Source organism: Palaemon carinicauda, chromosome 36 (assembly GCF_036898095.1).
Source record: "Palaemon carinicauda isolate YSFRI2023 chromosome 36, ASM3689809v2, whole genome shotgun sequence".
Classification (NCBI taxonomy): domain Eukaryota; kingdom Metazoa; phylum Arthropoda; class Malacostraca; order Decapoda; family Palaemonidae; genus Palaemon; species Palaemon carinicauda.
The window spans coordinates 6,394,441-6,407,012 of NC_090760.1; positions in this window are offsets into that span (position 1 = coordinate 6,394,441).

Sequence of the window (12,572 nt, forward strand, 5' to 3'; positions counted from 1 at the left end):
ATATTGTCGAAAATTCTAACTACAACGATAATGATATTCACTAATCATTTCCACATAGTGCCGTATATAAATATATAATTCAGATACAACAGAAATAATACAGAATGTATTAGAAAGAAGATAATGATGATAGCTTAACCTATGGTAATACTGATGACAACAAAAGAGTGTAAACAACGGTTTAGAATCTGTAACTGTCCCAATGGATTTATCAATTGTTAATTAATTCTAATCACAAGTTTAGTAAGTAGTAGGTTGGTCAGGGCACCAGCCACCCGTTGGGATATTACCGCTAGAGAGTTATGGGGTCTTTTAACTGGGCAGGCAGTACTGCATAGGACCCTACTCTCTGGTTACGGTCTATTTTCCCTTTGCTTACACACTCAGACAGCGAATAGTTGAGCCTATTCTTTATTTATTCTCCTTTGCCCTCATACACCTGACAACACTGAGATTACTAAACAATTCTTCTTCACCTAAGGGGTTACCTACTGCACTGTAATTGTTCAGAGGTTAATTTCCTCTTGTTAAGGGTAAAAGAGACTCTTTAGCTATGGTCTGCAGCTCTTCTAGGAGGACACTCCAAAATCAAACCATTGTTCTCTAGTCTTGGTTAGTGCCATAGCCTCTGTACCATAGTCTTCCACTGCCTTGGGATAGAGTTCTCTTGCTTGAAGGTAATTCGGGCGTGCTATTCTGTCTTGTTTCTCTTGCTCTTATTTTTTTTTTTAATTTTTATAGTTTATATTTATTCTAATGTTGTTACTCTTCTTAAACATTTTGTTTTTCCTTGTTTCCTTTCCTCACTGGGCTGTTTTCCCTGTTGGAACCCCTCTGCATATAGCATCTTGCTTTTCCAACTAGAGTTGCAGCTTAGCAAGTAATGGTTATAATAATAATGATAATAACAATAATAATAAAACTGTATCGTGCTGATGATAATAGGAACAACCGTAACAGGATTGATAATAGAATAATGTAGTTCAGGCCAGATGAAAATACAAATTGCTAATACAATGGAGACGAAAAGAAGGTTATGAATAGAGCAACAGTCGTAATATTTTGCTGTTCCTAAATGTGTTTAAGGGATGATGCCACGCCCAAGAATATAATTCGTCCAAAATCTATCCCTATATAAGGTACAATCCTAACTATTTTAATCTTTTTTCAGGGTTAAAGAAGCACCTAAAATTTATGGTATTCCCTAAATCTATTCAGGGTTAAAGAAAGACCTAAAATTTACGGCATTCCCTAAATCTATTCAGGGTGAAAGAAATACCTAAAATTTATGGTATTCCTTAAATCTGTTTATGGGTGATGCAATACAGGAAATATACTGTCCCCCCCCCCAAAAAAAAAAAAGTGTCCTGGAAGTGTTCCTCAAAAAGGTATTTAGGTTTTAATCAGCCGCCAAAATATAGTTTTCCCTAAATTTGTACTCAGATGAGGCAACACTCGAAATTCTACCGTCATTGTCTCCTCCTACGCCTATTGACGCAAAGGGCCTCAGATAGATTTCGCCAGTCGCCTCATTGACTGACTGAATACATAGAGGATTCATTGTCAAAGGATAGCCAGTTCCTTATGATGCGCAGTGCATATCTATAATTCGAAATTCTACCAAATGTTACATAAATAAAGCCAGTTGAAATTTGACTTTAGCGCGCAAATTTCCAGTAGTTATTAACCAATCATTAAAGTTATTTTGTAATAATCTTCCAGAACAATAACAACAAATGGAGCTGTTTCTATTCCACGTCGGTGTCAATGACCTTCGATGTCAGGATGCCCGAGAACTTCAAATCATTCATTCATTCTATTCCACTGCAGGTCAAAGGCCTCAGATATGTTCTTATTCATCTCAGGGGTTTGGCCAGTTTTGATTATCATGCTGGCCAACTGTGGATTGGTGATGTTGGGAGACATTAGTATGATTGCTCACAGAAAACCAACCTAGTATGGATGGCCCTATTACAGCTTTGCTGATCATGGCAATGCGCAAACCATTTCACCACGTTAAGTTATTCCCACTCAGGACAATTCTGACTAGATGTAACCCCAAAAATACCTCTTTATTATTATTATTATTATTATTATTATTATTATTATTACTAGCACTAGCCAAGCTAAAACCCTAGTTGGAAAAGCAAGATGCTACAAGCACAAAGGCTCCAATAGGGAAAAATAACCCAGTGAGGAAAGGAATTAAGGAAATGAATAAATGATGAGAACAAATTAATAATAAATCAATCTAAAAACAGTAACAACGTCAAAACAGATATGTCATATATAAACTATAAAAAGACTTATGACAGCCAGTTCAACATAAAAACATTAGCTGCAACTTTGAACTTTTGAAGTTCTACTGATTCAACCACCTGATTAGGAAGATCATTCCACAACTTGGTCACAGCTGGAATAGAACTTCTAGAATCCTGTATAGTATTGAGCCTCATGAGAGAGAAGGCCTGGCTATTAGAATTAACTGCATGCCTAGTATTACGAACAGGATGGAATTGTCCTGAAATGGCCCTATCATAGCTTTGTTGATTATGGCAATGCGCAAACCATTTCACCCCGTTAAGTTATCCCTACTCAGAACAATTTTGACTAGATGCAACCCCAAAAATACCTCAAATGTCAGCTCTTTAAGATAGAAGGAAGTGTTGAGGAGAGTTTGTTTATCCGAGGAGGAAACTCGCCTAATAAAACACTCCCTTAACACCTCATCGGCGGATTATTCCGTCACCATCATTATACACAAACAAAACAGGTATCCTACACCGGGCGATAAAGCGCCACCTACGGACGTTGCGGTGCGGCATATAAAAGAAGGAGCCCAAAGTACAAGTTGTGTTTTTTCTAAGGATCCTTCTGTCGGCTCTTAAAGCGAATAGCGCCTTTCTTTTATCAGGCGTCGTTGTCAGGGTAGAAGGTAAAAGTCCCCCTCTTAGAAAATATTGAATTAAATGTATATTATTCCTCTTGCTCTCAAGACTATTTGAAGTTGCGCTGGCTGTACAACAATAGCTATGTAATAACTTATATATATATATATATATATATATATATATATATATATATATATATATATATATATATATATATATATATGTGTGTGTGTGTGTGTGTATACACACATACACATATAGTTGAAGGAAAATTTGATTGGGGGTGAATAGGAAAAATGACAGAATTATGAGTTTAAAGCTAAGATTGGGAGCAACGATAGTCAATGTGGTGTGTGCATATGCCCTGCAAACTGGATGTATGTATATGTATATATATATATATATATATATATATATATATATATATATATATATATATATATATATATATAATCATTTGACACTTATATTAGGAAATCTTATTTCTTCTTCCTCTCATGATTATATTTAAAGCTGTGATAGTTGTTCAATAATTGTTCTTTAATAATTCTTTTATATTTTATAATCTTTGACACTTATGCTATACATTTTATATATTAAATCTTATGAAAAGAGACATATGAATTTATTTAATTGATAAAATTAATATATTTAGGTTTGTATTGAGATTGGTTTACCTCGAACAATTTAACCTTGGCATAGTATGTTTTTTTTTATCCTTATCCTTTTAACATGTGCAGAGAACTTCTGGTTTATCAGTGTAAAGTAAATGCAGTAGAATAGGACAGACTAAGGATCAGCTATTTCAATATTTCGTTTTATTACCCGATAATATTGCGACTCCAAACATTGTCTTTTCACTGACTTTCAGTCGTAGGGATGGTGAACAGAAATACGTGGGCATTTGTTCACTATTTGAACTGAGAGAGAGAGAGAGAGAGAGAGAGAGAGAGAGAGAGAGAGAGAACTGATATGGAATTAGACTAAAGTAGGAAAGGAAAGGGTTTTGGTGGCCGATGTGGTAACGTCCCCGACTGTTGATAGCCAGACTGCGGTTCGAGTCTTGTCAGTTTCTTTGGTCGCTGCGACCTCACCATCCTTGTGAGCTAAGGATGGGGGGTTCGAGGGTGCCTACAGATCAATCTTCTGAGTCATCAGCAGCCATTGCCTGGCCCTCCTTGGCCATAGCCTGGGTGGAGAGGGGGTTTGGGCGCTGATCATATGTATATATGGTCAGTCTCTAGGGCATTGTCTTGCTCGATAGGGCAATGTCACTGTTGCCCTTGCCTCTGCCATTCATGAGCGACCTTTAAACCTTTCAATGTGATTGTAGATTATATCAACACGATTATTATTATTATTATTATTATTATTATTACTAACTAAGCTACAACCCTAGTTGGAAAAGCAAGATGCTATAAGCCCAAGGGCTCCAACAGGGAAAAATAGCCCAGTGAGGAAAGGAAATAAGGAAATAAATAAATGATGAGAATAAATTAACAATATATCATTGCAATGGGAAGAAAGTAAAAGCAACTCTTAAAGGATAATTGAATGAAATACATAGATTGAAGACGAAGGTGATAGAATTGATCATATTATGGAAGTTTCAATGATGGGGTTTGTCAAAAGAGCAAATGTTTTTATGTTGACCAGGCTGACATGAGTCTTTTTATAGTTTATATGACTTATCTGTTTTTGATGTTGTTAATAGTTTATATGGGACATATCTATTTTGACGCTGTTACTGTTTTTAGAATGATATATTGTTAATTTATTCTCATCATTTATTTATTTCCTTATTTCCTTTCCTCACTGGGCTATTTTTCCCTGTTGGAGCCCTTGGGCTTATAGCATCTTGCTTTTCCAACTAGGGTTGTAGCTTGGCTAGTAATAATAATAATAATAATGAGTTTGTTAGAATAGAGAGAGGGAATGGACTAGCCACTGATGGGAAAATATGTTTTAAAAGACAATTGTGTTTCAAGCGATTTTTTGTACATGTGCAGGTGGAAAAGATAGTAAAAAAAATAATTTTTAACTATTATAAATAGATTGGAGATGGTGAATTACTGTTATTACTACTATTTATTATTATTATTATTGTTATTATAATTATTACTATTATTATTAATTTATTTGCTGAGCTATAACCTTAGTTTACCTATAAAATATTTATTCTAATGTTACTGTTCTTAAAATATTTTATTTTAATTGATAATTACTTTACTTGTAGTTTCCTTATTTTCATATATTTTGTTTTAATTGTTAAGTACTTTTCTTGTAATTTCCTTATTTTCTTATATATATATATATATATATATATATATGTATATATATATATATATATATATATATATATACAGTGTATACAATGCATATATAAACTGTATTTAAAATTTTATCTTAACAAAAAAAGTTGAAGACCTTACAATCAAAAAGTCCCTCATTCGCTCCGAAATAGAAACCTTCAGATATAAACTCTCTCTCTCTCTCTCTCTCTCTCTCTCTCTCTCTCTCTCTCTCTCTCTCTCTCTCTCTCTCTCTCCCCTAAATAAACCGCTATCTGCCGACCTTTTCCGAACACCGACAAACGCCAAATCGAACAAGAATCTTTCGGAACTCGCCTAATTCCTCCAATAGCTCTTCGGTCCCCAATAAAGGGAGCTGCACCTGGCCATTAAAACCTCGCCAGGTGCTACTGCTAACACGTGTTCGTGTAAGATATACCTCGGCGTGCTGGACATTGTCTCCGATTTTACCAGAGCCCGTTAGTAGATCTCATTTCCATAAGATGGGTCCTTGTTCGGAGCTAGGTGGATTTCAAGGTTTGGAGGTTGCTGGAACGGGGAGGGACTGAGGGGTGGGGGGGGGGGGGCGTGTTAGGGTCTCGGTGTTTTTACTCCAGTCCGTTTGATAATCTTGACTAATTTTGTTTTCAGTCTGGTTTGGCTAAAATGTTTTTTTCTTTTGATTATAATTGTGATAATTAAAAAAATAAGGAATTTAATCTGTATTTAATTTCTTTAAGATCAAATGTTACACTTTATTCTGAGTTAGCTATAAAGTTTTTTTTTTCTTTTGATTATAATGATTGTGATAATTGCAAAAAAGTAATTTTATTTCTATTTAATTTCTTTAAGATCAATTGTAAAACTTTAATTGAGTTGACTAAAAAAGTTTTTTCTTTTGCTGAATAAAATAGTTTTATTCTTTCTATTATAATAATTTTGAAAAAAAGGAATTTAATTTGTATTTCATTTCTTTAAGATCAATTGTGAAGCTTTATTCTGAGTTGACTAAGAAGAATTTATTATTTTGATGAATGTAATAGTTTGGATGACGAAAAAAATTAAAATAAATCTGCATTTTCTTTAAAATCAATTGTAAAAATTGAAGAAAATATCAATAAAGACTTTTTATTTTTTCTTTCATACAAATATCAATTAAGGAAGACGAAATGCGTTTGATTTTTGTTAATATGTAAATGGCTAAAAATAAAAAATAATAAATGGTTTTCCCAATGTCTTATGTCTTTACTTCAGAGAGATTTCCATATTATTAAGAGAACCGAAACGAAAATCATATTATTATTATTATTAAGAGAACCGAAACGAAAATCATATTATTATTATTATTATTATTATTATTATTATTATTTTATTATTATTATTATTATTATTATTATTATTATTGAGTCCCTCGTCAGGCTGGAAGGAGCGTAGAGAGGAAAGTTCCCCTTTTTTTTTTCATTTGTTTGATGTCGGCTACCCCCCAAAATTTGGGGAAGTGCCTTGGTATATGTATGTATTATTTTATCTGTGTATGTATACAGTATGAATTTCGCTTTTCTCCTTTACATGTCTTTTTAACCAATCATACAAATAGATTTAGCTAATGTTAATGACAATAAACTAAATATTCATTTTAACCAATCATAGCAATAAATTTAGGTAATGTTATTGATAATAAACTAAATGTTTATATTAACCAATTATAGCGATAGATTTAGCTAATGATAATGACAATAAACTAAATATTTATTTTAGCCAATCATAGCAATTAATTTAGCTAATGTTAATGATAATAAACTGAATGTTTATATTACCCAATTATAGCGATAAATTTAGATAATGATAATAACAATAAACTAAATATTTATTTAAACCAATCATAACAATTAATTTAGGTAATGTTAATGATAGCAAACTAAATGTTTATATTAACCAATTATAGCCATAAATTTAGATAATGATACTGACAATAAACTAAATATTTATTTTAACCAATCATAGCAATAAATTTAGCTGATGTTATTGACAATAAACTAAATGTTTATATTAACCAATTATAGAGATAAATTTAGATAATGATAATGACTAAACTAGATATTTATTTCAACCAATCATAGCGATAAGTTTAGCTAATGTTAATGACAATAAAACTAAATGTTTTTGCTAATTTCTTATGTCTTTACACTAGAGAGATTCCCATATTATTAAAGGAAACTAAAACGAAATTCCTTATGAAAAATTCATATTTTAATTTATTATTATTATCATCATCATCATCATCATCATCATTATTATTATTATTATTATTATTATTATTATTATTTTGTCACTATATATACAGTATAAATTTCGGTTTTCTCCTTTAAATGTTTATCTTAACCAATCATAGCAATAAATTTAGCTAATGTAAATGACAAAAATAAAAAAAAAACTAAATGTTAATTTAACCAAAAACCCTGAAATTTCCTTAACAAAACCTACGTGATTTCTACTCCGTTCGCAACCGAAATCCGATGCCCAAAACCACCAAATAAAAACCAGAACCTCGGAGATGAATGCTCACTTATCTTGCGGTTTCATTAGCGGTCATTTCGCCGATCATTTGGCATTTTGCCTGCGGTACTTGCGGTCGGTGGCAAAGCGTTTTCTTTACTGCAATAACCGAGAGGTCTTGCGATGGTAGAGTATTGATGTTAGTTTTATAACCAAGGGCCCGTTTATGCCAGGATCATGTGATTCCATTTGATACGGCCTTCTTCGATTCCCTTCCTGATTAATTTTTTATTTATTTTAAGGGGAGGGGGTTCCGAGGGGAAGGGGTTTACGGGTGTTTGTGAAAGCAAAGAGAGGAAAAGGGTTACTGGTGTTTTTTATCAAATGGTGTTTGTGAAGGCACTGAGATGAAAGAAATTACGGCTGTTTGTTTATCAAATTGTGAAAGCCCCGAGAGGAAAGGGGTTACGGGTGTTTGTTTATCAAATGGTGTTTGTTAAAGCACCGAGGGTAAAGGGGTTACGGGCGTTTCTTTATCAAATGGGGTTTGTGAAAGCACCGAGAGGAAAGGGGTTACGGTCGTTTGTTTATCAAATGGTGTTTGTAAAAGCACCGAGGGGAAGAGGGTTACGGGTGTTTGTTTATCAAATGGTGTTTGTGAATACAATGATGGTGCTATGCTATAATACATATTTGCATCATCTACCCGTTGAGATACTACCGCTAGAGAGTTAAGGGGTGCTTTTGACTGGCCAGACAGTACAACGTTGGTTCCTCTTCTCTGGGTACGGTTCCTTTTCCCTTGCCTACACTTACACCGAATAGTCTGGCCTATTCTTTACATATTCTATGTCCTCATACACCTGACAACACTGAGATTACCAAACAATTCTTCTTCACTCAAGGGGTTACTGCAGTCTAATTGTTCAGTGGCCACTTTCCTCTTTGTATGGGTAGAAGAGACTTTAGCTATGGTGAGCAGCTCTTCTAGGAGAAGGACACTCCAAAATCAAACCATTGTTCTCTAGTCTTGGGTAGTGACATAGCCTCTATACCATGGTCTTCCACTGTCTTGGGTTAGAGTTCTTTTGCTTGAGGTAATACATGGGCACACTATTCTGTCTTATTTCTCTTCCTCTTGTTTTGTTAAATTTTTTATACTTTATATAGAAGATATTATTTTAATGTTGTTACTGTTCTTATGATATTTTCTTTTTCTTTTTTCCCTTTCCTCGCTGGGCTATTTTCCTTGTTGGAGCCCCTGTTCTCATAGCATCCTGCCTTTCCAACTAGGGTTGCAGTTTAGCAGATAATAATAATAATAATTATAATAAGATTATTATTATTATTATTATTATTATTATTATTATCATCATCATTATCATTAACAATTGGTTGTCTCTCTCCATTTTCATTAAGCATTATCTTAGTTTTACTCATATTCATTTTCAGTCCTACATTTATATTTTCTCTATCCAAATCTTCTGTCTTTTTTAATTTATCCCATGATTTACTAAACCCACCTATCATAAGTATGTCATATATATATATATATATATATATATATATATATATATATATATATATATATATATATGTTAGAGAGAGAGAGAGAGAGAGAGAGAGAACCTTACCTTATTGCCTTATTCTATGTTTGGGTTCCCCCAGGTCCCTCAGATTGAGGAACCTCCTATATCCACCAGAGAGTTGCTAATGCATCTTCCGGTGTATTTTGCATCTTCCAGAGAGAGAGAGAGAGAGAGAGAGAGAGAGAGAGAGAGGGAGACCCCGAGCCGAAAAAGGGCATCCATCCCTGTTTATTTAGATCAGCGATAATGTTCAACAAGCATATGATTACCAGCACGTTATCTGGAACACGGATGTATACATTTGTTTACGCCGTTCGTTCCGACCCGAGTTGATAGCGTCACCCCCATTCTGCATTTTGGAGAGCAATTACCTCCATCTTTATTTACGGCAACGAATCGTCTAGTTTGGGAATCGAGATGCTATCGATTGGTTAAGGGAAATTCGGGTACACCCCTAACTCCCCCCCCCCCCCCCCCCCTGCTGTAAATCTCAATGCCCGGCTTCGCGGAGCGGTCCACTATGTTCTTCTGGGGCGTGCGAAGGCCTGTAAATCTCATTGCCGATCGGTCCACTATAGTCAATTTTTTTTAGTGAGGCAGATTTGCACTGACTTGCAAGGGGTGTCCTTTTTAGCTCAGAACAGTTTCCTGATCGCTGCTGATCGGTTAGCCAAGATAATTCTAACCAATCAGCGATCAACAAACATTTCCGAGCTAAAAGGCCACCGCTGCGAGTCGGTGCAAATGTGCCTCACTGAAAAAAATTGACAATATGTTCTTTTTAGCTCGGAACAGTTTCCTGATCGCTGCTGATTGGTTAGACAAGATAATTCTAACCAATCAGCGATCAACAAACATTTCCGAGCTAAAAGGCCACCGCTGCGAGTCGATGCAAATGTGCCTCACTAAAAAAAATTGACAATATGTTCTTCTGGGGGCGTCCGAAGGGTCAGTGTAAATTTTCATGTGTCTCTCTTCGCCGTATTTCACTGTTTCTCCGTTTTAGCTTCGATGAAGTGATATTGGCGTGGGTTTAAAAGGGGCGATAAGTAACGCGTTTAAGTATTGGGTACAACTCGGGTATTGAATGTTCTCCACAGGGGGTTGACCACTACCATGGCCTTGTTTACATGCATGTGTACTTGCTCTCTCTCTCTCTCTCTCTCTCTCTCTCTCTCTCTCTCTCTCTATTATGTGTACCCTCTTGTGAGCTATTTTTATCTAACCTTTCCCCATTAATTACCTTTCTGAAATTTATTAATTATCTCTCTCTCTCTCTCTCTCTCTCTCTCTCTCTCTCTCTCTCTCTCTATTATGTGTTCCCTCTTGTGAGCTATATTTATCTAACCTTTCCCCAATAATTACCTTTCTGAAATGTATTAATTATCTCTCTCTCTCTCTCTCTCTCTCTCTCTCTCTCTCTTTATATATATATATTATGTATGCATATAAATATGTATGTATATAAATATATATATATATATATATATATATATATATATATATAAATATATATATCTATATATATATATATATATATATAAATATATATATCTATATATATATATATATATATGTATATGCTAAACTATAGTCATGAAAACTACTTTGGAAGTGATTTGGTAAATCTCTCTCTCTCTCTCTCTCTCTCTCTCTCTATCTCTCTATCTCTCTCTCTCTCTCTCTCTCTCTCTCTCTCTCTCTCTCTGTGAAGATTTTATCAGATCGCTAAATAAATCGCTTTATGGACCACTTAATGATATGCCTTTGCAACATGAAATCTTCTTTATTAGCTTGAACGATAACTATGAATATTTTAATAACTGCTGTCGGTGAGTTGAGTGTTTGCCTTGTCCCCGCCCCCCCCCCTCTCTCTCTCTCTCTCTCTCCTCTCTCTCTCTCTCATGTATATATATATTATCACTAAGGTTTTACTTAATACTTTCTCTTGTTCAGAACCAAATACACTAAGTTTACAAATAATCTCTCTCTCTCTCTCATGTATATATATTATCACTAAGGTTTTACTTAATACTTTCTCTCGTTCAGAACCAAATAAAGTAAGTTTACAAATAATCTCTCTCTCTCTCTCTCTCTCTCTCTCTCTCTCCTCTCTCTCTCTCTCTTTATTTATTTGTAAACCTAAAAGAACTTCAATTCATTCATTCATTTATTCATTCATTGTAAACCCAAATATTATTTTTACTTTTTCGAGAGAGAGAGAGAGAGAGAGAGAGAGAGAGAGAGATATTTCAATTCTAGCTTTTCCCACCTCCCTTTTCCACTCTTTTCTCTTACTGAGAGAGAGAGAGAGAGAGAGAGAGAGAGATTTTAATTCTAGCTTTCCACTTCTTCCTATCACTGAGAGAGAGAGAGAGAGAGAGAGAGAGAGAGAGATTTATATTTCACTTCTAGCTTTTCCCACCTCCCTTTTCAACACTTTCCTATCACTAAGAGAGAGAGAGAGAGAGAGAGAGAGAGAGACAGAGAGAGAGAGAGAGATTAATTCTAGCTTTTGCCACTTCTCTTTTCCACTCGTTCCTATCACTGAGAGAGAGAGAGAGAGAGAGAGAGAGAGAGAGGTTGGGGAAGATGTTTACAAGTTCTTCAATCTTTTAATTACACCTTTGGACCTGTAATCTAACAGTCGAGATCTCTCGTGGGCCAATAAACTTCAGATATTTAAGCGGCCTTATTTCCTCACCACTCGGTGGGAGGGGGCCAGCGTACATCATCATCACCATCTTCATCACCATCTTCTTTCCTCTCCATCACTATCAGCGTCTTTGCCAAGAAGCGCCGTTAGCCACAAAGCTTGAATAGGTTTTAACTATTTTGGTAGTCTATCATCTTTACCTACAACATCATCTCAACCATTATCACCATAGCCATCCATCACCATCATCTTAACCCTTATCACCATACCCATCCATCATTATCTTTACCAATATCATCATCTTAACCATTATCATCATAGCCATCCATCATTATCTTTACCCACATCATCATCTTAACCATTATCACCATCGCCATCCATTACCATCTTCACCAATATCATCATCTTAACCATTATCACCATAACCCTCCATCACAATCTTTACCAACGTTATCATCTTATCCATTATCACCATAACCATCCAACATTATCTTTACCAACATTATCATCCTGACCATTATCACCATAACCATCCGTCACAATCTTTACTAACATTATCATCTTAACCATTATCACCATAGCCATCCATCACCATCTTTACCAACATCATCATCTTAACCATTATCACCATAACTTCTTTACTAACATT